Genomic DNA, 27,758 nt, shown 5'->3' with positions numbered 1-27,758 from the left:
ATGGACTTGAGCAGACTCTCCATGTTGCGCTGGAATATGGCATTTGCCGAACTGATGCCGAATGGGCATCGATTGTACATGAAAAGGCCTCGATATGTGTTGATGGTGGTGAGTAGCTCGGATTCCTCGGTCAATTCTTGCGTCATATACGCAGATGTGAGGTCTAATTTTGAGAAAAGTTTACCTCCAGCCAATGTGGCAAATAAGTCCTCTGCTCTGGGCAGCGGGTACTGGTCCTGTAGGGAGACTCTGTTTATGGTAGATTTGTAGTCCCCACAGATTCGTACGGATCCATCAGGCTTCATGACTGGGACGATGGGACTTGCCCAGTCGCTAAATTCCACAGGTGATATAATGTATGCTCGCAGAAGCCTGTCTAGTTCGTGTTCAATCTTTTCCCTCATCACATAGGGTACAGCTCTGGCCTTGTGATGGACTGGTCTAGCATCCTGTGTGATGTAGATTTTGACTTTCGCCCCTTTGAAAGTGCCCACACCTGGCTGAAAGAGATGTTCAAATCGCTTTATAACTGTTGAGCAGGAGGTCCGTTCCTCTATTGACATGGCATGGACATCATTCCATTTCCAGTTTAGTTTTGCCAGCCAGCTTCTCTCCAGCAGTGCTGGGGGATCTCCGGGGACAATCCATAGGGGAAGTTGGTTCACTGTCCCTATGTGTGTGACAGAGAGCATGGCGCTGCCGAGGACTGGTACGATTTCTTTGGTATAGGTCCTTAGTTTGGTGTCGACCTTTGTGAGTTTTGGTCTGTCTCTTTTATGCGGCTACAGTTGTTCAAATTGTTGAGCGCCCATGAGAGATTGACTCGCTCCCGTATCCAGCTCCATGTTGACAGATATCCCGTTGAGTAGGACCCTCATCATTATAGGAGGCATCCTGTTGTAGGAGCAGCGGCCATTGATCGTGTTGACCCGCTGTACATCGGTGTCCCGGGTATTGTCCCCCACCATCTTCTGGTCCGCTTTCCGACCCATCCGAGTCGTATACCAGCCGAGCTGCCATTTTTTTGCCCATGCGGGCCAAATGCCCTGTATTTTTACAATTTCTGCAAACAGCCTGCTGAAATCGACATTGCCTTGACGAGTGGCCACCCCCACACCTCCAGCACAGACCTGTTCCATTGTTCAAAGTGTTCCCAAAGAATGAGCTGCGTCTGGCTGATCTCTCTTGAGCTTCTCTCAGTTTGTCGTTGATTGCTCGCATTGTGGGTTGATGAGGTGTGAACGGCCGTTCCTGTGGCCCTTGATGGCTTCTGCCTGCTGTCGAGAGCCTGTTCTCCCGGTTTTGTCTGTGTGTGGGGGTAGCAGCTTGTTTAGCGCTATGAACTTCTTGTTCCGATATTTCGTTAGTTGTCATACCTGCATTGTAAATCAACCTCGTTTCTTCTTCCCCTACCAAGAATGTCTGTGAAACCAGTGCTGTTGCCTCTAAGGTCAGGTTCTTGGTCTCTATGAGCTTTCGAATATGCCTGTTCTCCCGGTTTTATTGAGTCCACAGGTTCGCCCATGACAGCTCGCCAAATCAGAGCCTGGACGGCCAGCGACCCCACGTTATCCTTCGTAAAAAGATGTGTCCTAACCAGTGACTGGGCACAGGCTCGCGATGCCTGCCCCGAGGAATTAAAACCCTTTCACAAGCGCATGCATGAGCTATCACTACAAGCAGACTGCCTGATGTGGGGCAGCTGAGTAGTCATGCCTCTGCGAGGCAGAGAGGCATTTGTCTGGGAGCTCCACCGCGAGCACCCGGGGATCGTTCTCATGAAGGCCATAGCCAGATCCCACGTCTGGTGGTCTGGTATTGACGCGGACTTGGAGCTCTGCGTCCGAAGGTGCACCATTTATGCCCAACTCAGCAATGCCCCCAGAGAGGCTCCACTGAGCCCCTGGCCCTGGCCTACCAAACCGTGGTCGTGGGTGCACGTAGACTATGCGGGTCTATTCATGGTCAAAATGTTCCTCGTAGTTGTAGATGCATTTTTAAAGTGGATCAAATGCACCATTTTAAACTCGAGCACAACCTCCACCACTGTGGAGAGGCTTGCAAACATGTTTGCAACGCACGGAATCCCTGACATATTGGTCAGTGACAATGGTCCGTGCTTCACCAGCGCAGAATTCCAAGACTTTATAATTGACCACGGCATAAATCACGTCAAGACGCATCGTTCAAGCCGGCCTCCAATGGCCAGGTGGAGAGAGCAGTGCAAATCATTAAACAAGGCATGCTTAAAATCCAAGGTCCCACACTACAGGGTTGCCTGTCGCGACTGCTGCTGGCATACAGATCTCGTCCACACTCATTGACTGGGATCCCCCCCACCCCGCACAACTGTTGATGAAAAGGACTTTAAAAACAAGGCTCTCATTAATCCTCCCAGACATGCACGAAATTGTTGAGGCAAAGCGCCGTAAGCTGACTGAGTACCATGACAGAAATTCGAGGGGGAGATGGAATGAGATAGGGGACAAAGTGTTTGTACTAATCTATGGCAGGGGTCCCAAATGGCTTGCAGGGACAGTAACGGGCAAGGAAGGAAACAGGCTACTGGTAGTACAAATGGACAATGGCAAAACCTGCCGGAGGCATGTAGACCAAGTCAAAAGCAGATTTACCAACAACACTGCGGAACCAGAGGCAGACTACAATGTGGAACTCGCACCACACCTGGTCGACAGACAGAGGGAACAACCTAAGGAAAGGGCAATCCCAACAGACAGCCCAGGCAAGATACCAGCAACCACACCCAAAGAAAAACAGACACCAAGGCAAACAACTGAACCACAACTCAGACGCTCCACGCGAGAGCGTAGACCACCTGAGAGACTGAACCTATAAAGACAATAAGACCTTGGGGGAGGGTGATGTCATGTATCTTACATTATTATATATAACTGTATCCCAACATGCTATACATAACTGTAATAAGATATGACCTGTAACCACCAGCATACCTTACCACCAGGGGTACACTTGCAAGAGACAGGTATATAAGGCAGGTCTCAGGCAAGTGCAGCATTCCAAAGCTGTGAAATAAAGGTGCAGGTCCAGAGTGACCTTGACTTCACTACATGCCTCATGTGAATCTGTACAGAGGGGACAGGACTTTACAGCAGGGGGATCGGAACCTATGCAGGGAGACAAAGGGAAATAAAATGGAGGCAGAGGCAAAAGAAAGAAAGAAGAATAGTAAAAGTGGAGGGCAGAGAAACCCAAGGCAAAAAACAAAAAGGGCCACTTTGCAGCAAAATTCTAAAGGGGCAAAGTGTGTTAAAAAGACAAGCCTGAAGGCTCTGTGCCTCAATGCGAGGAGTATTCGGAATAAGGTGGATGAATTAACTGCGCAGACAGTAGTTAACGGATATGATGTAATTGGTATCACGGAGACATGGCTCCAGGGTGACCAAGGCTGGGAACTCAACATCCAGGGGTATTCAACATTTAGGAAGGATAGGCAGAGAGGAAAAGGAGGCGGGGTGGCATTGCTGGTTAAAGAGGAAATTAATGCAATAGTAAGGAGGAACATTAGCCTGGATGATATGAAATCGGTATGGGTGGAGGTGAGGAATACCAAAGGGCAGAAAACGCTAGTGGGAGTTGTGTACAGACCACCAAACAGAAGTAGTGAGGTTGGGGACAGCATCAAACAAGAAATAAGGAATGTGTGCAATAAAGGTAAAGCAGTTATCATGGACGACTTTAATCTACATATTAATTGGGCTAACCAAACTGGTAGCAATGCGGTGGAGGAGGATTCCCTGGAGTGTATTAGGGATGGTTTTCTAGACCAATATGTCGAAGAACCAACTAGAGAGCTGGCCATCCGATACTGGGTGATGTGTAATGAGAAAGGACTAATTAGCAATCTTGTTGTGTGAGGCCCCTTGGGGAAGAGTGACCATAATATGGTAGAATTCTTTATTAAGATGGCAAGTGACAGTTAATTCGGAAACTAGGGTCCTGAACTTAAGGAAAGGTAACTTCGACGGTATGAGGCGTGAATTGGCTAGAATAGACTGGCAAAGAATACTTAAAGGCTTGACAGTGGATAAGCAATGGCAAACATTTAAAGATCACATGGATGAACTTCAGCAATTGTACATCCCTGTCTGGAGTAAAAATAAAACGGAGTAGGTGGCTCAACTGTGGCTAACAAGGGAAATTAAGGATAGTGTTAAAACCAAGGAAGGGGCATATAAATTGGCTAGAAAAAGTAACAAACCTGAGGACTGGGAGAAATTTAGAATTCAACAGAGGAGAACTAAGGGTTTAATTAAGAGGGGGAAAATAGAGTACAAGAGGAAGCTTGCAGGGAACATTAAAAACTGACTGCAAAAGCTTCTCTAAATATGTGAAGAGAGAAAGATTAGTGAAGACAATGTAGGTCCCTTGCAGTCGGATTCAGGTGAATTTATAATGGGGAACAAAGAAATGGCAGACCAATTGAACAAATACTTCGGTTCTGTCTTCACGAAGGAAGACACAAATAACCTTCTGAATATACTAGGGGACAGTGAGTCTAGTGAGAAGGAGGAACTGAAGGATATCCTTATTAGGCGGGAAATTGTGTTTGGGAAATTGATGGGATTGAAGGCCGATAAATCCCCGGGGCCTGATAGTCTGCATCCCAGAGTACTTAAGGAAGTGGCCCTAGAAATAGTGGATGCATTGGTGATCATTTTCCAGCAGTCTTTCGACTCTGGATCAGTTCCTATGGACTGGAGGGTAGCTAATGTAACACCACTTTTTAAAAAAGGAGGGAGAGAGAAAATGGGTAATTATAGACCGGTTAGCCTGACATCAGTAGTGGGGAAAATGTTGGAATCAGTAATTAAGGATGAAATAGCAGCGCATTTGGAAAACAGTGACAGGATCAGTCCAAGTCAGCATGGATTTATGAAAGGGAAATCATGCTTGACGAATCTTCTAGAATGTTTTGAGGATGTAACTAATAGAGTGGACAAGGGAGAACCAGTGGATGTGGTGTATTTGGACTTTCAAAAGGCTTTTGACAAGGTCTCGCACAAGAGATTAGTGTGCAAAATCAAAGCGCATGGTATTGGGGGGAATGTACTGACATGGATAGAGAACTGGTTGACAGACAGGAAGCAGAGAGTCGGGATAAACGGGTCCTTTTCAGAATGGCAGGCAGTGACTAGTGGAGTGCCGCAGGGCTCAGTGCTGGGACCCCAGCTCTTTACAATTTACATTAACGATTTGGATGAAGGAATTGAGTGTAATATCTCCAAGTTTGCAGATGATACTAAACTGGATGGCAGTGTGAGCTGTGAGGGGGATGCTAAGAGGCTGCAGGGTGACTTGGACAGGTTAGGTGAGTTGACAAATGCATGGCAGATGCAGTATAATGTGAATAAATGTGAGGTTATCTATTTTGGGGGCATAAACAGGAAGGCAGATTATTAGCTGAATGGTGACAGATTAGTAAAAGGGGAGTTGCAACAAAACCTGGGTGTCATGGTTCATCAGTCATTGAAGGTTGGCATGCAGGTGCAGCAGGCGGTGAAGGCGGCAAATGGCATGTTGGCCTTCAAAGCTAGGGGATTTGAGTATAGGAGCAGGGAGGTCTTCCTGCAGTTGTACAGGGCCTTAGTGAGGCCTCACCTGGAATATTGTGTTCAGTTTTGGTCTCCTAATCTGAGGAAGGACATTCCTGCTATTGAGGGAGTGCAGCGAAGGTTCACCAGACTATTTCCAGGGATGGCTGGACTGTCATATGAGGAGAGACTGGATCAACTGGGCCTTGAGTTTAGAAGGATGAGAGGGGATCTCATAGAAACATATAAGATTCTGACGGGACTGGACAGGTTAGATGCAGGAAGAATGTTCCCGATGTTGGGGAAGTCCAGAACCAGGGGACATAGTCTAAGGATAAGGGGTAGGCCATGGAGGACTGAGATGAGGAGAAACTTCTTCACTCAGAGAGTTGTTAACCTGTGGAATTCCCTGCCGCAGAGAGTTGTTGATGCCAGTTCATTGGATATATTCAAGAGGGAGTTAAATATGGCACTTATGGCTAAGGGGATCAAGGGGTATGCAGAGAAAGCAGGAAAGGGATACTGAAGGAATGATCAGCCATGATCTTATTGAGTGGCGGTGCAGGCTCGAAGAGCCGAATGGCCTACTCCTGCACCTATTTTCTATGTTTGTATGTCCCCACTAAGAAACCTAGTAAATTCCAATCGTCCACAGTATGATAAGATGTTTGTTTGGATGTTCGCATCACCTCCAAAGACTTCCAGAGTACATCTGAATTCCCCCGAGATTGAAGCAGAACAGCCTTTTAAATGATGCGACATGTGATTTAGAATATGGCGTCCATACCGCTGTGAGTAGTTCCGGTTAATTCCACTTTTTCCCAGCTTTTTTTTCGGCAAGCGATATCGTGGGCAAGATGTGTGCAAGGTGTCGAAAGTAAGGATGAGCGATATGCTGGGCATTAGTTTCGGCAAATGTGATCTTTACGACAAAAAACAGTGGCAGGCGGTATTATTTTTTCTCGGCGTTACACACATGCAGAAAGTAATGCTCGCTGATAAGTGACCGAGAAATGGCCGTCAGTTTCCATTTTGTGGCTAAATGGGCGCTATCTGGGCGTTACATGCCATTTCAGCATTAAAATTGACATTAAGTGGACGTTATGCATGCAAAAATAATGGAAAATCTCTCCCAAAAATCTTACCTGTTTCATGGGTAAATCTGGGAATAGGCGCCCTCTGGAGGCAGCACGATAACACGCAGTCTGAAAATAGAGCCTTGAAGGTGGAAATAGAGAAATTTGAGTAGTACGATGCAATCAGGATCTACGCAATTCCTTCCTGGATAGCCAGGATGCTATGGAGTGAATATGTGATGAGAGGGAGGAGTTGGAAGATGAGGTGGACAGACTGATAGAAAAGGTACTGCAAATAGTGTGTCAGCAGAAACAAAACTACAATTGCTCTGGGTTGAAAAAGAAACCGGCAAGACGGTTGTTCAAGTATCTGGCTCACTTCTGTGTGCAGAGAAGTGCAATAAAAGAGGATTGTAATAAAAGAGGAAAAAAAGTCTGGAGGTGCTGTTCATTAATTTGGTAAAGGAAGCCAAGGTTGAGAAATTGATGCAGAAACAGTTAGAGATGAAAGCAATGTGAGCAGCTTGCTCAGAAGCACTTAAACCTTCTGTAGGAATGGGCTATATCAAAACTGATAAGATGTTCAATGTAAAGCTAAAATGTGGGAGCTGTAAGCTGTAAGTGGGATGCGGAATGGGAGCTGGAATGTTGAAAATATTGAGAGAGACAGTTATAGCGGTTCCAAAGAGTGAACTGAGAAAAGGACTGAGATGCTCGCTCAACTGGATCCCTAACATTCCCTTCCCCCTTTACTCCATGTCATTACACCCAATATTTCTTCTTATTTCTTTTTTGGGTGTGCGAGTGCAAAAAGTTACATTGAAAAAGCCGGTCCCGGGCTGTGTAGGACCGGCAGAGATATGGCGGCCATGCACCTTATAGAGAATGTTGATTACGCCCCTTCCATACACCAGAGAAAAATGGTAAGAATTGTGTAGGAGGTAATAGGCTTGGGTGAGGACACAGACTGTGAGCTTGAGATTTTGAAGTTGTACAGAATGGGGTTAAGCAGCAAACATCAGAAATTGAAAATTGATTTCAGTGAAAAAGGATTAAATCGTTTAATAGTGGAATAAAAAAAGGGGAAGATCCTGTTCTACGGAAGATTTTTTTGTTTTCAGTGTACTGTCGTTTGAAAAAGCCTTTGTGAGTGTCACTGGCTGTGGCTCCACCCTTTTTTTCAATGTGTAAGAATTTGTCTAGCTATAACATTTGTCAGTTATATTCAGTAACCTTTAGTCATTTGGAAAGACACCTAAAGAAGGAACATAAATAAAGCTACGTAATTTGCTGGGTTTTTGTAAGCACATGCCAATTTGATCATTTTAACTGTTCTGTATTGTGTTAAGTTTAAGATATTGCTGAATTAAATTGGAGATATTCAGGTTAACTAACCTATTAAATTGTGAAAACCATATTTTTACTGTGGCCATGGTGAAATTCTGGTTATTGTAAATTATGTAAGATCTCTAGTTCTGGACATGAGATTATCACAAAAAAAAATGGGCATTTTTAAATTTCTCACCCATGCCAAGGATTGAATGATTTGAGGTGGATAAGGAGTTAATGTTGAGTATAATTGGTTGTGTTTGTAGTTGTGTTGAGTATCGGAGAGCATGAATACTGCTGTTAAAATTTTGAGACATTTTTGGTGATTCTGATTATTTAATCATTTTGGTGCTACCTGTATTGGAATGTGATAGATGTTAGCAAACTGGCAGCACCCTTTGATATTGTGATTGACTGTAGTCAGTAAACGTGACTGGGAAAGAAAAGAATGATTAAAGGATCTACTGCTATCTCTATGGTAACACTCTGGAGACATCTTATAGTTGGATTACACTACAGAATTGTTTCACAGAATGTTTAAAGTTAATATTGCTGTTACTAACGGTTACTGCTGTTTTAATAGATTTTAAATTCCTTGGAATGAATAAAAAAAATTATAAAAACCTTCATGGCTCATGTTTTGAAAATTGGAAGTCAAAGAGAAGCTGAAATTTATTAAAGAAAAAGAAAAAAAATACTTGCATTTATTTGGTGCCTTTCATGACCACGGGATGTCCCAAAGCACTTTACAGTCAATGAAGTACTTTTTGAAGTGTAGTCACTGTTGTAATGTAGGAAATGTGGCAGACAATGTGCACACAGCAAGCTCCCACAATCAGCAATGTGATAATGACCAGATAATCTGTTTTAGTGATGTTGATTGAGGGATAAATATTGGCCAGGACACCAGGGATAACTCATCTGCTCTTCTTGAAAATCATGCCACAGGATCTTTTACATCCACCTGAGAGAGCAGACTGTTTAACATCTCATCCAAAAGATGGCATCTCCAACAGTACAGCAGTCCCTCAGTACTGCATTTCTTTGCTCAAGTCCCTGGAGTGGGACTTGAACCCACAACCTTCTCACTCAGAGGCGAGGGTGCTACCAACTGAGCCACGGTTGGCACAAAATCTAATTATATTAGGATTTTTTTGTGCGAGTTTTTGGGCTGGATTTTTAGTTCTGGTCATTTCAGGGCGATAATGGAGGTGGGGCGGTAAAGTTTGTGCTGGGAAATGTTTTGCGTCCTCAGCCACAAAATTAACCAGTTCGGCCCGGAGTTCGGAGCGGAGCACTAAGAGAGGCATTGCACACCTCTTTTAGGGTGCTAGGCTGGCTGAACAAGCGAAAATCCCAAACTAAACAGCCAGCCTCAGAGCTTCCTAAAAGAGGCCTGGGCGGGAAAAAAAACCCTGAAAAAAAACACCAAAAGCATTCCCAATACATAACTCACGCCACCACAACATAAATCTAAAACAAAGAAAAACAATCACACTTACCTGGGGTTGACATTACTTACCTCACTGCGGCCACTACAGCTTGGAACACCTGCTTCCACAGGCGGTCCCAGCACGGCGCTCCACAGAGTGCTACAGGTCGGGCGGCAGCCAAAAATCGAGCCGATGTCGCAACCAGGGGCGTTGCACACCGGCTCGCCACGTCCGGGTGGTAATACTCCGCGCCCCCACCAAACTCGCACCGAATTTCCCGGCAGGGCGCTGGAAGCTGGCCGTCCATCTGCAAGTGCTTACCACTGCCATTGCCACCCCTCCCGGGCGCTAACAGGGGTGGCAGAAGACCGAAAATCCAAATTGCAACGAAGTTGTAAACAGTAAACTGGAGTTTGTTTCTTTCTCTTTCAGCAAAGTTTTCAAAAAGTTTACTTTAAAGCTGCGAGAAGCTACGTGATGCTGACTTCTTTTACCTGCAAAGAAGTTAACCCCTTCCACAGGAGGCTAATTTTAATTTTTCTAGTATCTGGTTAACTCTGCTTAAATCTACACTAAGCAACCACTTTTGCTTTGCTGAATGTAAACATTTATCAGGCATTATTAAATTTAAAGGAGGAAAAATTCGTGCACACCAACAGAATTGCCAGCATCACTGGCAACTCAAGTTAACAGCCACCGAAAATGGTTGCAACAATACCATTGAAAAATCAGCTCTGGAGGTTGGCGATGTGTAGCTCAGTGCTAACTTACCATGCCTCGCCCTCCTACTGGCATTAATGGAGCTCTCTGACCCGAAGTTCCTGTCCACAGTCAGCGTTGCTGCTTCTTATAGCCTGTGGGAGCGAGGCTGTGGAGTGCGCAAGGCATTGTGGGCAACTAAAGGGGCTATGAATTAAAAGGAAAATGCATTCAAAACTAATAAAAATTAAAATCAAGTGAAAAAATGCATTTTTCAGCCCTTACTGACTTTCAAAAAAAAAACAAACATTAAAAATAATTCCCAAATGGTAGTCTTCAGCTCTTAAAGCTGAATTGTCTTCCATACCTAAGAACATGGTAAAAATGATTCAGCGCTAACACAACTGGCTCAGCAAGCCAGGGAAGGGGCATCCAGGGTCTCACATGCAGCACTCCAGCTTTGTGCAGGGATCAACACTGCAAGACAGGTCCTCTACCCACAGGGGCCAGGAAGCCTTCCAGAAAGATGTGGGACCACACCACCGAGGTCGTCACTGCCAGCAGTGTCGTCCCCACCACCTGGCTCCAGGTCAGTGAATGCATCTTCAAAAGCTGTCTCCTACCAACTGCATCACTGGCCTCACACACTGCTCAGTGCATGACCCCGTCCACCCACACCATCACTCAGCTACCAACAATCTGTATCAGTCACAAGGCACATTTCCCATTCCTAGCCTCACCTCACCCCCTTGGAGGAGACGGTGCTGGCCATTCTTGGCAGGGGCATGGCTGAGCCCTTGGCCAGCGGCAAGGAATTGTGGGCAATGAGGAGGCCTGAGAATTAAAGGAATGCACACTGAAGCAATACAAATAAAAATGAATGAAACAATGCAGTTTTCAGCCCTTTAAGCATTTAAAAAAAATATTAACTTTAAAAAGTCCCAAATGTGAATATTCTGTTCTTAAAGCTGAATTCCCTTCCGAAACTCAAAAAGTGGGAAAAATGCCTCAGTACTAACACAAGTGGCTCAGTAAACCAAGGGAAAGGTGCCCAGGGTCTCACACACAGCACTCCAGCTTTGTGCAGGGGGACTACACTGCAAGACCGGCCCTCTGCCCATAAGGGCCAGGAGGCGCTCCAGAACAAACGGTGTGGGAGTACATCATCGAGGCCGTCACTGCCAGCAGTGTCACCCCCACCACCTGGCTCCAGTGCCCAAAGAAGCTTCATGATCTCAAACCACTGGTCAATGTCAGTGAATGCATCTTCAAAGGCCATCTCCTACCAACTGTACCACTAGCCTCACACACTGCTCAATGCACAACCCCCAATCACTCATCTACCAACAACATGCACCAATCACAAGGCACATTTCCCATTCCTAGCCTCATCTCACCTCCTTGGAGGAGATGGAGCAGGCCATGGCTGAGTTCTTGACCAGCAAGGAGCTGAAAGGATACAAGATGCTGGTAAGCTCACAAGTTATCCTCCTTCTGGCATGCACCTCCAGCTTTCCCATCCTCCCATCCACCCTTGTGCCTTCCTCATTTCACACACAAGAAATACAGCCTGCCCAGCCAGTGGATGACCAAGAAGAGGGAGAGGAGAGTGAAGAAGAAGAAGATTGATTTGACACTTTCAGCCACCAGCTCCTCAAGGTCAACCAGCAAGACCATTTGCAGTGTCCCCCACTAAAAGTCAGCAGCCTTCCATCAGCCATGCTGCAGCCACTGGGGTAGCACTGCATGACATCAGGAGGATAGGCAAAGGCACACAAGACAGTCACTAAAAGAATGAATATGGGTGATGAGTTGATTTCTGATGTCACATTGGATGGTCAGACATATATAGGTGGATTGGAAAGTTTGCTTTGTGGTGGCTTTTATTTCAGCATCGTGCCCATGAGGATGTTGTGATAGTCAGTAACAGAGGGAAGGTAAACTGTGGAATTAATGTTGAAAAGAAAATTCGGGTTGTGATCACTCGGACCGCAGACAGATGATTCCATCCCAGATATCAAGGCCACAAAGGGGCTGTCTGTCCTTCCATCTAATTCCTCCTCTTCGGTATCGTCCTCTTCTGTGTCTTCCTCTTCCCTCTGCAATTGAATGCTGTAAATGTGAAATGACAGCATAAAATGCTGGAAATACTCAGCTCATCAGGCAGGATCTCAACCCGAGATGTGAACTCTGTTTTTCTCTCCACGGATGTTGCCCAACCTACTGAGTATTTGCAGCATGTTCTGGCTTTTCAAAGGCCTTCATTTACCATCCGAGCCCTTGCAAGTACCCAACAGCACTCCCTACACACTTAAAAAAAACTTTTCCCATCAATTGCAGCAAGCTATCACTTCAATAAGATCGAAAAAACCCAGTCAACACCTTCAATCCAAACTCACTTGAACGATGTGTGTATATCCCTTTAAGAGGTGCAGACTGCGCCACTATCAGCCTGCTTGCACACCAAGTTAAACTGACATGCTAAGGACCCAGCGCTGAAGTTCACACTCGTGATGTAAATTGCATGCCGATTTACATTACCATGCCACCATTTTGTTGGAGATCGGGATCAAAACAACGGCCACCGTGATTTTCATCTACCATTCTGTGTGTCTCAGAGAGAGAGACTGCTCTGTTTTGCCCAAAATTCCCTGGATTCTGGGGAGGTCCCAGCAGATTGGAAAACTGCAAATGTAACGCCCCTATTTAAAACAGGAGGCAGGTGAAAAGCAGGAAACTATAAACCAGTTAGTCTAATATCTGTGGTTGGGAAAATGTTGGAGTCCATTATTAAAGAAGCAGTAGCAGGACATTTGGAAAAGCATAATTCAGTCAGGCAGAGTCAGCATAGATTTATGAAGGGGAAGTCATGTTTGACAAATTTGCTGGAATTCTTTGAGGATGTAACGAACAGGGTGGATAAAGGGGAATCACTGGATGTGGTGTATTTGGACTTCCAGAAGGCATTTGACAAGGTGCCACATAAAAGTTTACTGCACAAGATAAAAGTTCACGGGGTTGGGGGTAATATATTAGCATGGATAGAGGATTGCCTAACTAACAGAGAGTAGGGATAAATGGTTCATTCTCTGGTTGGCAATCAGTAACTAGTGGGGCGCCGCAGGGATCAGTGCTGGAACCCTAACTATTAACAATCTATATTAACGATTTGGATGAAGGGACCGAGTATAATGTAGCCATGTTTGCTGACGATACAATGGTGGGAGGAAAAACAATGTGTGAGAAGGACACAAAAAATCTGCAAAAGGACATAAACAGACTAAATGAATGGGCAAAAATTAGGCAGATTGAGTATAATGTTGGAAAGTGTGAGGTTATGCACTTTGGCAGAAAAAAAAAATTAAAGAACAAGTAATTATTTAAATGGTGAAAAATTGCAAAGTGCTGTAGTACAGTGGGTCCTGGGGGTCCTGGTGCATGAAACACAAAAGGTTAGTATGCAGGTACAGCAAGTGATCATGAAGGCCAATGGAATCTTGGCCTTTATTGCAAAGGGGATGGTGTATAAAAACAGGGAAGTCTTGCTACAGTTGTACAGGGTATTGGTGAGGCCACACCTGAAATACTGCATACAGTTTTGGTTTCCATATTTAAGATATACTTGCTTTGGAGGCAGTTCAGAGAAGGTTCACTAGGTTGATTCCAGAGATGAGGGGGTTGACTTATGAGGAAAGGTTGAGTAGGTTGGGCCTCTACTCATTGGAATTCAGAAGAATGAGAGGCGATCTTATCGAAACATATAAGATTGTGAGGTGTTTGACAAGGTGGATGCAGAGAGGATGTTTCCACTGATAGGGGAGACTAGAACTAGAGGGCATAATCTTAGAATAAGGGGCTGCTCATTTAAAACTGAGATGAGGAGAAATTTCTTCTCACAGAGGGTTGTAAATCTGTGGCATTCACTGCCTCAGAGAGCTGTGGAAGCTGGGACATTGAATAAATTTAAGACCGAGATAGACAGTTTCTTAACCGATAAGGGAATAAGGGGTTATGGGGAGCAAGCAGGGAAGTGGACCTGAGTCCATGATCGGATCAGCCATGATCATATTAAATGGCGGAGCAGGCTCGAGGGGCTGTATGGACTACTCCTGCTCCTATTTCTTATGTTCTTATGTTCTTAAGTCTTAGTGTGGACAATATGGCTTTTTTTGATTTGGTTAACCTAAAATGAATATTCCACCAAAGTTGATTGAAAACAAAGGAGACCATATGTATTGATGGACAAAGATGTTTCTCGAAGACATGACCATTTTACCTAACTAATCCCTGGGGTCGTGGCCATTGTCTCAAAACTACAGAATCGTATATATTTTAACATGCTTACTTTTTACCTGCAACGGTCCCTTTAAGAACATTCTGTTAGGTCGCATACAGACCTTATTTTCGTGAATGGAGGCAACGCAAGCGTTGGCTGCCTCAGAATAAACTAATATTGCAGAAGGGATCTCAAAAGGTGTTATATCTTTTGCATATGCAAATAAAGGACCTAACAGCCCCAATATTTATGGGGGTGGGGGGGGGCGGGTGGAAGGAGGAGGGTGCAATTTTATATTGTGTCTCTCAGATACAGCCAAATTTAACGGCAGGACCTGATTAACATTTTTTTCTCCATTTTCGGGCCACAGTCAGTCGGATTGAGGATTGAGAGTCTGGCTGGCTGGCTGGTGGGTAGCTAGGCCTTCAGCACCAGGCTGCAGCCAGGGAGTGAAGAGAAAGGAGGGAAGGAATGGTGCCTGCAAGACAGGCATGGTGAAATCAAATCTCTAGGCCTATCTATATTGAATCCCCTCATCATTCTAAAAACTTCAGTCATATATGCACAAAGGCTGTGCTTCTCCAAAGTAAATAACTAAATCTTGGGGCCAATCCTCAAGAGCTCTAAGATTTGATATCATCTTGGTCCCCCTTCTCTGCACCTTCTCCAAATCCTCAATATCCTTCACCATAGGCAGGGACCAAAGCTGGACATAATACTCCTAGTGCTTTCCCAATAGCAATTGCTTATGGACCTTTAATGAGCGAACTCTCCAAATGATCTTTTGTCACATCCTGTATAATGTTTCCAAAAGCTACTGAAGGCAAGTTCACTGGCCCACATAAACCATCCTCCAGTTTATGGAACAGACTCAATGAGCTGCTGAATATATAAGTCATTTGCTCACATACAACCTTCCCCATTTCTTTGAGCCCATTCGTCCTACAGTACTATGAATCTGATTGCTATGACTACTATAACTTGTATTTATATAGGGACATGTATAAAAACAGCTGATGATAACTAAATCCAGTAATATGAATGCTAAACTAATATTAGAAAAAATGGCAGCGGATAATTGCTATAGTGATGCTGCATCAATATAGAAGGGGCTGGGGAGGAACTAAAAGCTTGGTCAAAGAGGTAGGTTTTAGTAACTGAAAAAAAAATTCACCATCACTATAGCAATTATCTGCTTTCATTTTTTCTGATGCTAGTTTAGCATTCATATTACTGGATTTAGTTATCATCAGCTGTTTTTAAACATGTCCCTATTTTCTTAACAATTGAACCTTTAATGCAATATTAAGTGCCTTTTTTAGGTTAATTTCTCCAAGCACATTAGCCGTTTAGCTTGACTTTACTGTGAAACTTCCTTTCTTTCCTAAGGATATGCATGGTTTCCTCGTCCTTCAGCATTGATAACCCATATCACAATTAGAATTATCCAACAGCATATTACAATGTTATTTCTGAAAATGTGAACATTTTCCTCTGCTGAAACCAGGCAGTAACATTAAATTATCAGCAGCATTAAGTCACCCCCAGAAACTGAAATCTAACAATACAGTGATCACTATTACCCAGATATTCCACCACATGAAGATCAGACATCATATCAAGAACACTAACCACCAAATTTAATAACTTATCCTTTCTGGTACCCTCCCTAACACATTTAATAAGGAATCAATTATTAACAGCATCAAATAATAACCCTGGCTTCCCTCCTCTGCACTTGGCAATCCCACATGGCACCATTTAAGTGGAGGATAGTTAAAATCCCTCTTCTGCTTCTCTTTTAATTTGTTCACTAAGTTCCTTTTCATGTTCGACATGTTACCCTGGATTCCAAACACGTAATGAGGATTAACCTTGGATCAAATCCATGCTCCAGGTGCACCCAAACCATTTCAACTCCGTCCTGCTGACCAATATCCTTCTCCTTAATTCTAATTTTATTCTCTTTTACTCATAATGTTTCACCTTCTTTATGATGTAACCTATCTTCAACAGAATAACATATAATTTTCTAACTGTATTTCCACTCTATCACTATTATCCAATCAAAGATACTAATTATATCTAAATTCTTTATGGAAACAAATGGTTGTAATTCCAAAACTATGTTGTTGAAAAACAACATTTAAAGATATTTAGGGGAGAAATTCACTACCGCCCTGTTTAAGCAAGGCGGTATTTCCTGCGCCAGATACTGCCCCGGCAGCAAAATTGGGATTATCATCCCCGAGAGGAAGTGGAACGCAATGTCGCACGCTCCACTTCTTCTTGGGGTGGGACTGGGGTACTAGCCGCTGGAATTTTCCAACATTACACCTTCCATTAAAGGGAAGGGCACACTGCCGACTCTGCATCGGGGAAAAGCGGCCACCACTGGGGAGCAGGGTGTCGTGGCAGGATCCTGGTACAGAAGTAGAATGCCGGGCTGCAATATCGCGCCACACACCCGCGATTTCAAGAAGGAAAGGCCGGTAAGTTGGCCATTTTTCAAAATGTTGATGCCATACCTTCCCTTTAATTTTCACCCCGCGAGCGGACTGATGCCCAATTCACAACCCGTGCAGCTGGCACGGGCATTCATTGCCTGCGGCGACCTCACAGAGTGCTACCAAATTTTTGCTCTGGGGCGAAAATGGGTCGCTGCGCACGGTGATGACGTTGTCATCGCCGACGCAGCGGTCTGGGCCGCTACCGGCAGGAGCTGGGCACTACCGGTTAGCACCTCTGGGGGCACTAAAAGGTGTCGCAAATGACACCATTTTTTCCCCCTTTGTGTATTGTGATCACCATTGTCCAATCACAAATCCCATTCTCTTGGCCTCTTAGTATCCTAGATTAACACCATCCAACACTAGAGATTTGTTTGTTTTTGACCCGTTTAGCCTGTTTAGGACCTCTCTCTCTTTTATGTTGAAGTTACAAATTCTACTTCAATTATTTCTGATTATGGGGGACATATTACCAATGTATTTTCTAGTGAACACAAGGAGGAGAATTAACTAATTACAGATTGCAAGGAAGGGGTAAGAAGTAGAATGAGAACAAACGAGAGAAGGAGGGAGACTAAGTTGGGGCTTTAGGGTATCTTTGATTTATCTTACTACTATATAGGTATTTTACTTTTGATGGGTCATCTACTGTGTTCAGGAGAGGCTATAAGCAGCTCGTAGGTTAATTTTAGCCAGAATTGGGATCAAGAATGATCAAGAGGACTTCAGACATAAAATAGAGTGTTATATCATTCAGTTATTCCTGCATTAAACTGGTCTCCTAGAATGTGAAAGGAATCCATAATATGATCAAAACATTTTAAAATCCTGTAGCATTTAAGTCAAAATTCCCTGGATTCTGGGGAGATCCCAGCAGATTGGAAAACTGCAAATGTAATGCCCCTATTTAAAAAAGGAGGCAGACAAAAAGCAGGAAACTATAGACCAGTTAGTCTAACATCTGTGGTTGGGAAAATGTTGGAGTCCATTATTAAAGAAGCAGTAGCAGGACATTTGGAAAAGCAAAATTCGGTCAGGCAGAGTCAGCATGGATTTATGAAGGGGAAGTCATGTTTGACAAATTTGCTAGAATTCTTTGAGGATGTAACGAACAGGGTGGATAAAGGGGAATCACTGGATGTGGTGTATTTGGACTTCCAGGAGGCATTTGACAAGGTGCCACATAAAAGGTTACTGCACAAGATAAAAGTTCACAGGATTGGGGGTAATATATTAGCATGGATAGAGGATTGGCTAACTAACAGAAAACAGAGAGAAGGGATAAATGGTTCATTCTTGGGTTGGCAATCAGTAACTAGTGGGGTGCCACAGGGATCAGTGCTGGGACTCCAACTATTTACAATCTATATTAATGACTTGGAGGAAGGGACCGAGTGTAACATAGCCAAGTTTTCCGATGATACATAGATGGGAGGAAAAGCAATGTGTGAGGAGGACAAAAAAATCTGCAAAAGGACAGAGGCAGGCTAAGTGAGTGGGCAAAAATTTGGCAGATGGAATATAATGTTGGAAAGTGTGAGGCCATGCACTTTGGCAGAAAAAAGTCAAAGAGCAAGTTATTATTTAAATGGAGAAAGATTGCAAAGTGCTGCAGTACAGCGGGACCTGGGGGTACTTGTGCATGAAACACAAAAGGATAGTATGCAGGTACAGCAAGTGATCAGGAAGACCAATGGAATCTTGGCCTTTATTGCAAAGGGGATGGAGTATAAAAGCAGGGAAGTCTTGCTACAGTTGTACAGGGTATTGGTGAGGCCACACCTGGAATACTGCGTGCAGTTTTGGTTTCCATATTTACGAAAGGATATACTTGCTTTGGAGGCAGTTCAGAGAAGGTTACCAGGTTGATTCCAGAGATGAGGGGGTTGACTTATGAGGAAAGGTTACGTAGGTTGGGCCTCTACTCATTGGAATTCAGAAGAATGAGAGGTGATCTTATCAAAACGTATAAGATTATGAGGGGGCTTAACAAGGTGGATGCAGAGAGGATGTTTCCACTGATAGGGGAGACTAGAACTAGGGGGCATAATCTTAGAATAAGGGGCCGCCCATTTAAAACAGATGAGGAGAAATTTCTTCTCTCAGAGGGTTGTGGATCTGTGGAATTCGCTGCCTCAGAGAGCTGTGGAGGCTGGGACATTGAATAAATTTAAGACAGAAATAGACAGTTTCTTAAATGATAAGGGAATAAGGGAGCAGGGAAGTGGACCTGAGTCCATGATCGGATCAGCCATGATCGTATTAAATGGCAGAGCAGACTCAAGGGGCCATATGGCCTACTCCTGCTCCTATTTCTTATGTTCTTATGTTCTTATAAATGACTGGACTAGTCTTCTCGATGAGAAAGGAATTAGTAAAATTTAAGAAAGAGTTGGGTTACATATTTTGCTTTTATATTAAATATAGTCTGCTTCCCTTTGTGTCGGTCTTAGCTCAGTGGTAACACTCTTGGCTCTAATGCATGCCCTTAAGCCACACTTAAGAGCATGAGGCAGTCAAAATCCAGGCTGGGCTTCAGTGAAGTGTTGCTTTGGCAGAGGTGTTGCCTTTTGAATGAGTCATTAATGCAAGATTCTGTCTACCTCTTCTGGTGGGTGTAAAAGGAGGAAAAAGAACAGATGAATAATCCAGGCTAGCATTTATCCCTTAAGCAACACCTTCAAAAAATGTGATTATCTGGTGATTTATCTCACTGCTGTTTGTAGGACTTTGCTATGTATATATTATCTGCAATGTTTGCCTACATTACAATAGTGACTATACGTCAAAAGTGCCTCATTAGTTATAAAGCACTTTGGGACATCCTGAGGATAGCAGAGGTGCTCAAAAAAAGGCAAGTTATTTTCTGAATTTAAGAAAATGAAAGATTGAAGATGGCTATATAAACACATAATTCTATTCCATTTAGAGTAGAACACTGTGTGAACGATCTCGAGTGGAGATAGATTATAGTGACAAGTACCTTTGGAATGGACAACTATTCTGCGTAACACACATGCCATTAATGCTGCTCAGACACATTTCTTGGTAGAGGTCTTCCTTTAAGACTGGAAAACTACCAAACATTCATCAATTGTATCTGGGGATTTAAATCTGGGCCTCATAGGTTTATATATAATTAGAGGTAACCTCCCACCAACCCCCCCAAGATTTTACCCATCCTGTACTCCAACATATACTTCCAACCTTACACGTTTTTGAGTTTAGGGGTCATCCTGACTATCACAGATAACAACCCGATAGCGATCTAAGTTCCCTTGTACTCAGTGCCTTTCCTAAAAACAAGAAATGTTCTGAGTTATTGTTAGATCCCACCTTGACACAAAAGCTGGAGATAATGAAAGGTACCTACAGGAAAAAAGACCAAGGAAGTAAATGGTTTTCCCACGGAACTTTTCAGCTTTAAGATTTCAATTATATTGCTCCAAGATATAAAAATAGGTCATTTGCTACATTGCGAATAATCCAGCATACATTATAAGGCTATAGTCTAACCAAGTAACCATAAAGCTTGAGTAATTCAGAAGTCAATTTTACTCCGAGATTAGATTCTGGCCACAGCCTGACTTCTCTAGTATCTGTTGTATTAAGACAAGTATAGCACTTATACCCACAACATGTTATTTAACTTTTTGAGCCTTTTTATTGCTGGTGATAGATGATGGTGTGTGCAAGAAGTCCTTGATGTATGCGATTCTTCATAAAAGGATTTAAAGAAGAAAAATATTTGGCCCAGAAATTGCGGTCGGCGGCGTAGCTATGGAGTATGTTGCCAACCTCCGAAAAGAATTCACATTTACCTTGCGCGAGGCACCACACGTATACTTGCTGAACGGCGCTGCAGAGCTTTGCGCAGCATATTGCATCACGGAGCCCAGGATCGCAGCATAAGAGAAGACACACCCACAAAATTTGTCAAAACTGACATTTGCATAAGTCACGCTCACAGAAGCTTCTTTCAGTCTGCAGTGAGTAGCATTGAAATTAACTGCATTAGTTAAATGGAAGTGTTTTTTAATGTTTATAAAAACTTTTAAAGACTGTTAAAAATGTTTTTAAAATGTAAAATAGTTTTCAAAAGTTTTAATTAAACGGCAAAGTGAAATGAACAGTTTGTAAAAAGTTGAGCAAAGCAAAAGTTTACAAAGAAAATATGGAAGCAGCAAAGAAAGTTGAGATGAAGAGGGCTCAGAGCTTTACTGAAGATGACTTGAACACACTCCTCGATCATGTGGAGGCGAAGCATTTGTGTCTCATAGGGAGTGAAAAGTCCAGAGCACCGTGTAAAGGAAGCTTGTTAGCATAGAAGGAAGTTTCACAGGTTGTTAGTGCTAACTCCACCATGCCACGTATTGCAGAACAATGTCGTAAAAAATGGAATGATTTAACACGATCTGTTAAGGCTGGTGCAGTTATTAGCAATTTTAAATGTAAGATTTCCTGAAAGGTAACTGTACTATAACAAAATAAAAGAGCTTGTTTATGTGCATAGCTGTTGTGATGTGACTTTATTATGCAGTCAACTAGTCTCAACAAAATGCAATTGCTTTGGAGATGGTCAGAGACACTATTGGGCTTGTAAATATCTTTTAACTACAATCCACAGATCTGAGGTGTGAAATTTCAATTAGTGAACAAGAATTAGATCCCAAAGCAGCCAATTTGTCTCTTTTAGCCAACAATGAAGCAAAAATTGTAGTTTAATTTTCATCTGTTTAGAGTAAGTTGGCACATAATGCCAGAGAGCATGCCATGACAGGTGGTATGGCCGTTCTGAAGGAGTTGATGGGGCAAGAGGAAAGACTTACTCAGTTATTGGGCATCAGTGATGGCAGTTCAGTGTCTGGTGCCCAAACAGATATTGGAGTAAGGAAAGGTGAGCATTTCATTGTTGCTCTGTCCATCTCTTTGTTGAAAACAGGTTAGTTGGCTGTAAGGTGTGCATGGAATATCAGCTTCTGTGATGTGCCAAATCAATGTGCTTCACCATTGTAAATGTTTACTGTTTCCTTTCCTCAAGTGGACAGCTGTATTTGCACATACAGGATCAAGAGTGCAGCAAATCTGCGGTTGCAGAGGATGCCCACAAAAGGCCTGGAGAGGGCATTGGAGAAGGGGTTACAGATCAAGTGCGAACGGTAAGTGAGGTGGGGGAAGGAGGAATTTGTGGAGTGGGAGTGAGTGGAAGTGGAGTGTGTGGACCCTGATTGGGCGGCTATACCAAGTGGGGATCTTGGCCACAATGAAAAGCTGATCACCGCCTCTCCATCTCCTGGCCCCTCTGGCTCTGTGCAAGGCACAAATGAGTGTCCTTCCACAGCCAGCTGCCAAGCTCATACTGCGGAGCAGGTGGGAGAAGCAGGAACACGGGAAACAAAGCAGGCCAATTTTGACACGCAGGTGGAAGAGATTGAAGGCTTGAGATGAGCAATGCTCACTCAGCAGCAGAAGAAACTTTACTCTCTTACATCTATCAGGCAGCAGGTAGAGGTTCATGGGAGAAATCTGTGTAAGTAGTTGGCCATAGGTATATGAACCATTACTAATGAATTGGCCGTAACTACACAGACGATAACTACACAGCTTGCCAATGGTTCACAGTGCACTTCTGATCTATTGGCCCTGATGCATCAGGCGAATAGTCAGGTTAACGAGTCTCTCCTTCAACTATTGCAGTTGCAGTCAGCATAGAAACATAGAAACATAGAAAATAGGTGCAGGAGAAGGCCATTCGGCCCTTCGAGCCTGTACCACCATTCAATAAGATCATGGCTGATCATTCACCTCAGTACTCCTTTCCTGCTTTCGCTCCATACCCTTTGATCCCTTTAGCAGGTAAGGGCCATATCTAACTCCCTCTTGAATATATCCAATGAACCGGCATCAACAACTCATTGCGGCAGAGAATCCCACAGGTTAACAACTCTCTGAGTGAAGAAGTTTCTCCTCATCTCAGTCCTAAATGGCCAACCCTTATCCTTAGACTGTGTCCCCTGGTTCTGGACTTCCCCAACATCGGGAACATTCTTCCTGCATCTAACCTGTGCAGTCCCATCAGAATTTTATATGTTTCTATGAGATCCCCTCTCATCCTTTTAAACTCCAGTGAATAAAGGCCCAGTCAATCCAGTCTCTCCTCATATGTCAGTCCTGCCATCCCGGGAATCAGTCTGGTGAACCTTCGCTGCACTCCCTCAATAGCAAGAATGTCCTTCCTCAGATAAGGAGACCAAAACTGAACACAATATTCCAGGTGAGGCCTCACTAAGGCCCTGTACAACTGCAGTAAGACCTCCCTGCTCCTATACTCAAATCCCCTAGCTATGAAGGCCAACATACCATTTGCCTTCTTCACCGCCTGCTGTACCTGCATGCGCACTTTCAATGACTGATGTACCATGACATCCCGGTCTCGTTGCACCTCCCCTTTTCCTAATCTGCCGCCATTCAGATAATATTCTGCCTTCGTGTTTTTGCCCCCAAAGTGGATAACCTCACATTTATCCACATTATACTGCATCTGCCATGCATTTTCCCACTCATCCAACCTGTCCAAGTCACCCTGCAGCCTCTTAGCGTCCTCCTCACAGCTCACACCGCCACCCAGTTTAGTGTCATCTGCAAACTTGGAGATATTACACTCAATTCCTTCATCTAAATCATTAATGTATATTGTAAAAAGCTGAGGTCACAGCACTGAGCCCTGCGGCACCCCACTAGTCACTGCCTGCCATTCTGAAAAGGACCCGTTTAACCCGACTCTTAGCTTCCTGTGTGCCAACCAGTTCTCTATCCATGTCAGTACCTTACCCCCAATACCATGTGCTTTGATTTTGCCACTAATCTCTTATGTGGGACCTGGTCAAAGGCCTTTTGAAAGTCCAAATACACCACATCCACTGGTTCTCCCATGTCCATTCCACTAGTTACATTCTCAAAAAATTCCAGAAGATTTGTCAAGCATGATTTCCCTTTCAGAAATCCATGCTGACTTGGACTGATCCTGTCACTGCTTTCCAAATACGCTGCTATTTCATCTTTAATAATTGATTCCAACATTTTCCCCACTACTGATGCCAGGCTAACCGGTCTATAATTACCCATTTTCTCTCTCCCTCCTGTTTTAAAAAGTGGTGTTACATTAGCTACCCTCCAGTCCATAGGAACTGATCCAGAGTCGATAGACTGTTGGAAAATGATCACCAATGCATCCACTATTTCGAGGGCCACTTCCTTAAGTACTCTGGGATGCAGACTATCAGGCCCCGGGGATTTATCGGCCTTCAATCCCATCAATTTCCTGCAAAATAAAGATTTCCTTCAGTTCTTCCTTCTCACTCGACCCTCGGTCCCTTAGTACTTCCGGAAGGTTATTTGTGTCTTCCTTCGTGAAGAAAGAACTAAAGTATTTGTTCAACTGGTCTGCCATTTCTTTGTTCCCCGTTATAAATTCACCTGAATCTGACTGCAAGGAACCTACGTTTGTCTTCACTAATCTTTTTCTCTTCACATATCTATAGAAGCTTTAGCAGTCAGTTTTTATGTTCCCAGCAAGCTTCCTCTCATACTCTATTTTCCCCCTCCTAATTAAACCCTTTGTCCTCCTCTTCTGAATTCTAAATTTCTTCCAGTCCTCAGGTTTGTTGCTTTTTCTCTCTAATTTATATGCCTCTTCCTTGGATTTAACACTATCCTTAATTTTCCTTGATAGCCACGGTTGAGCCACCTTCCCCATTTTATTTTTACTCCAGACAGGGATGTACAATTGTTGACATTCATCCATGTGATCTTTAAATGTCTGCCATTGCCTATCCACCGTCAACCCTTTAAGTATCCTTTGCCAGTCTATTCTAGCCAATTCACGTCTCATACCATCGAAGTTACCTTTCTTTAAGCTCAGGACCCTAGTCGCTGAATTAACTGTGTCACTCTCCATCTTAATAAAGAATTCTACCATTTTATGGTCACTCTTCCCCAAGAGGCCTCGCACAACAAGATTGCTCATTAGTCCTTTCTCATTACACATCACCCAGTCTAGGATGGCCAGCCCTCTAGTTGGTTCCTCGACATATTGGTCTAGAAAAACATCCCTAATACACTCCAGGAAATCCTTCTCCACTGTATTGCTACCATGTTGGTTAGCCCAATCTATATGTAGATTGAAGTCGCCCATGATAACTGTTGTCCCTTTATTGCCGCATCCCTAATTTCTTGTTTGACGCAGTCCCCAACCTCCCTACTACTGTTTGGTGGTCTGTACACAACTCCCACTAGCGTTTTCTGCCCTTTCTGCAGCTCTACCCATACAGATTCCGCATCATCCAAGCATGTTTGGCTGTCATTCATTTGACCCCCCACAGAACCCTCCTTGCCTGCTCCCCACGCAGACACAGCACAGGCTCACGAGCCAGCAGCTGCGCCGATAACGTTGGAACCAAATGTTGCCTTTCAGCTCCAGCTACCCAGCCACGAGTCAACTGCTGAAGGGCAAGAGACAGCACACAGGTGTCATACGCCTGGCACAAGAAGGGTCCGGTCATGGGGAAGGGGAAAGCGCAGGAGAGAGCAAGGTGCCACCTTTTGCAGAATCCATCTCCTTTGACTCTCAGGCACGAGTGCGATGGGACATGTCTGTTAATTTTTCAATGTTTGCTATTATTGAAATGTTGGTATTGTATTGTTTATTGAAATTTATATTTGTGAATGATCATGTAATTACCTATTTTGTTTCATATGTATATATAGTCTGTAGTCACTTTAAAGTGTTACTGTTGTTATTATCAACCAATTTAACATTACAACTGTTTACAAAGTAGAAAATAGCCAGTTAACAATTTGTATTTAAAGTCTTACACCAAGAACATCAAATAACTACCACAAAAGTTTTGCAAAGAATATTTGCTACTACAATAAAAGTTCAGTTTGACTTTAAATTTTGTCTGTTTTTTCTGGAGGGAGGAGGCATCTCGACATTCTCAGCAACTTGTAAACGCATTAGCCACCAGCTGCTCTCTAGCCTCTCTGCTTTCTGCAGCAGTTGCTTTCTCGGGTGCCCCACCAAGCCTGGGCACAGGGACATCCATGTAGTCCATTTCCACGCATTTAATATTGTGTCAATTATGTGCAATATAATTGCCAAAAAGGGCACATGATTCTTTTGCCACCTAACATAATATAAAAAGGATACAGGCCGGAATGTTTACCCGAGAGTGGGTCTGGGTGCGGGGGGGCCGGGTCGCATGTCACCATCACAAACTTTTCATCAATGTGGTCTCCACTGCGCGTTTAACTGACTTAGATCAATTGAATCAGTCATGCAGGTTTCCTGGTCAATTATTGGAGCGGGTCTGATGATTCACCGATGACTCGCCTTCAGCTCTGATATTTAAATGAGCCTTGCACACATAACAGTTGAAGATTGTTGTAGGAGGCTCAGAGATGGTTGGGAGAGGGGTCTATGCCTATCCATCCAAGACTTTGACTGAGGGTGAAAGGAAGGATGTAGTCTCAGCGCCAAGTTTTTCAGATTCCACCATGGAAGTCCTGCTCCAGGGAGTCAGAGCATGGAAGGAGATCCTCTCCCCTGGGAATGACAGGAAGAGACCAGCCATTGAGACCATGAGGGCATGGCTGGAGATCACCCACAAAGTCAACAGCAGGGGTGTAGTGACCACTCCTGGACACAGTGACGAAAGAGATTTAATGATCTCATGAGGTCATTCAACTACATCCTGATGTGGATGTCACCCCCATCACTCTGCCTTCCCAAACCTACTCTACATATCACTAACCACCACTGACACTCACCCTCATCTTAATTTAATCATAGAAAATAATGCCACAGAAGGAGACCATTGGCAATATCACGCCACTCTCTTAGTCAACCTCTGCAGATGTAGCACATCTATCCTTTATGCTCATTCCCTCACTCTCACTCAAAGTTCTCTTCTTTCCCTCCTTGCAAGACAAGAGAGGGCAAAACAACAGGAAGAGACAGAGAAGCAGAGGTAGCCCTCCAATATATAGGACTTTGATGCAAGCAGCGAGGAGGTGCTGGAATTAAGTGGAGTGGCAGACCTATTGATGGTGGGAAATGGAGAGAAAGGGACCTTCCAGCAACTTGGTGACAGAATTAAATATCCCACATGGCATACGACAGTCACTCATGGTGACCGATGTCAGCAGCCAGTGAAATGTCATCATGTGCATAATGGTAACGTTATAGATTTGTATCATGAGTTCTAATTTACGTCTTTACTCTCCCACAGGTTCATCAAGTTCCCCCTTCTGCCACCCGCTGTCCAGCCAGAGAAGGAAGAGAACTCCTCAGAGGAAGCTGCAGTCTCTGAGGGTGCACCATCGCCAGACCCATGTGCACCCAGCACCAGCGCAGATACACACACGCCAGTGGGCCCTGTGAGATAGAGAGTAGATCACAAGTCAGCAAGAGCAGACGGTGGAGACAGGGAAAGCAGTGGAGAGTCCTCGCCGGAGGGCGCAGAACACTCCAAGCTCTGCTCAGCTTGATGCAGATGCTGAAACTCGGGGGCCATTGACAGAGAGGTTCATCTTGGAAAGGAGCAGCAACAAATGTGCAAGGCTCTGGCAGCTTTTCCAGCCACAATGTGCACAAATGTACAGAGAATGGAGGAGTCCATCTCCAACATGAGCAGCACTATATCACAGGTGATGGCTGTAATGACTCAAGAGTCTGGTTGCTGTAAACTCACTCAGGTGCAACCTGATCCATCTTTATTCCAGCCCGAGAGTGCCTGCGTGACAAAGACACCCAGCTTATATACAGGTGACCAAGCACACATGCTACATGCGTACAGCCCAAT

This window comes from Pristiophorus japonicus, chromosome 5, assembly GCF_044704955.1.
Source record: "Pristiophorus japonicus isolate sPriJap1 chromosome 5, sPriJap1.hap1, whole genome shotgun sequence".
Classification (NCBI taxonomy): domain Eukaryota; kingdom Metazoa; phylum Chordata; class Chondrichthyes; family Pristiophoridae; genus Pristiophorus; species Pristiophorus japonicus.
This window is presented reverse-complemented; position numbering follows the sequence as displayed.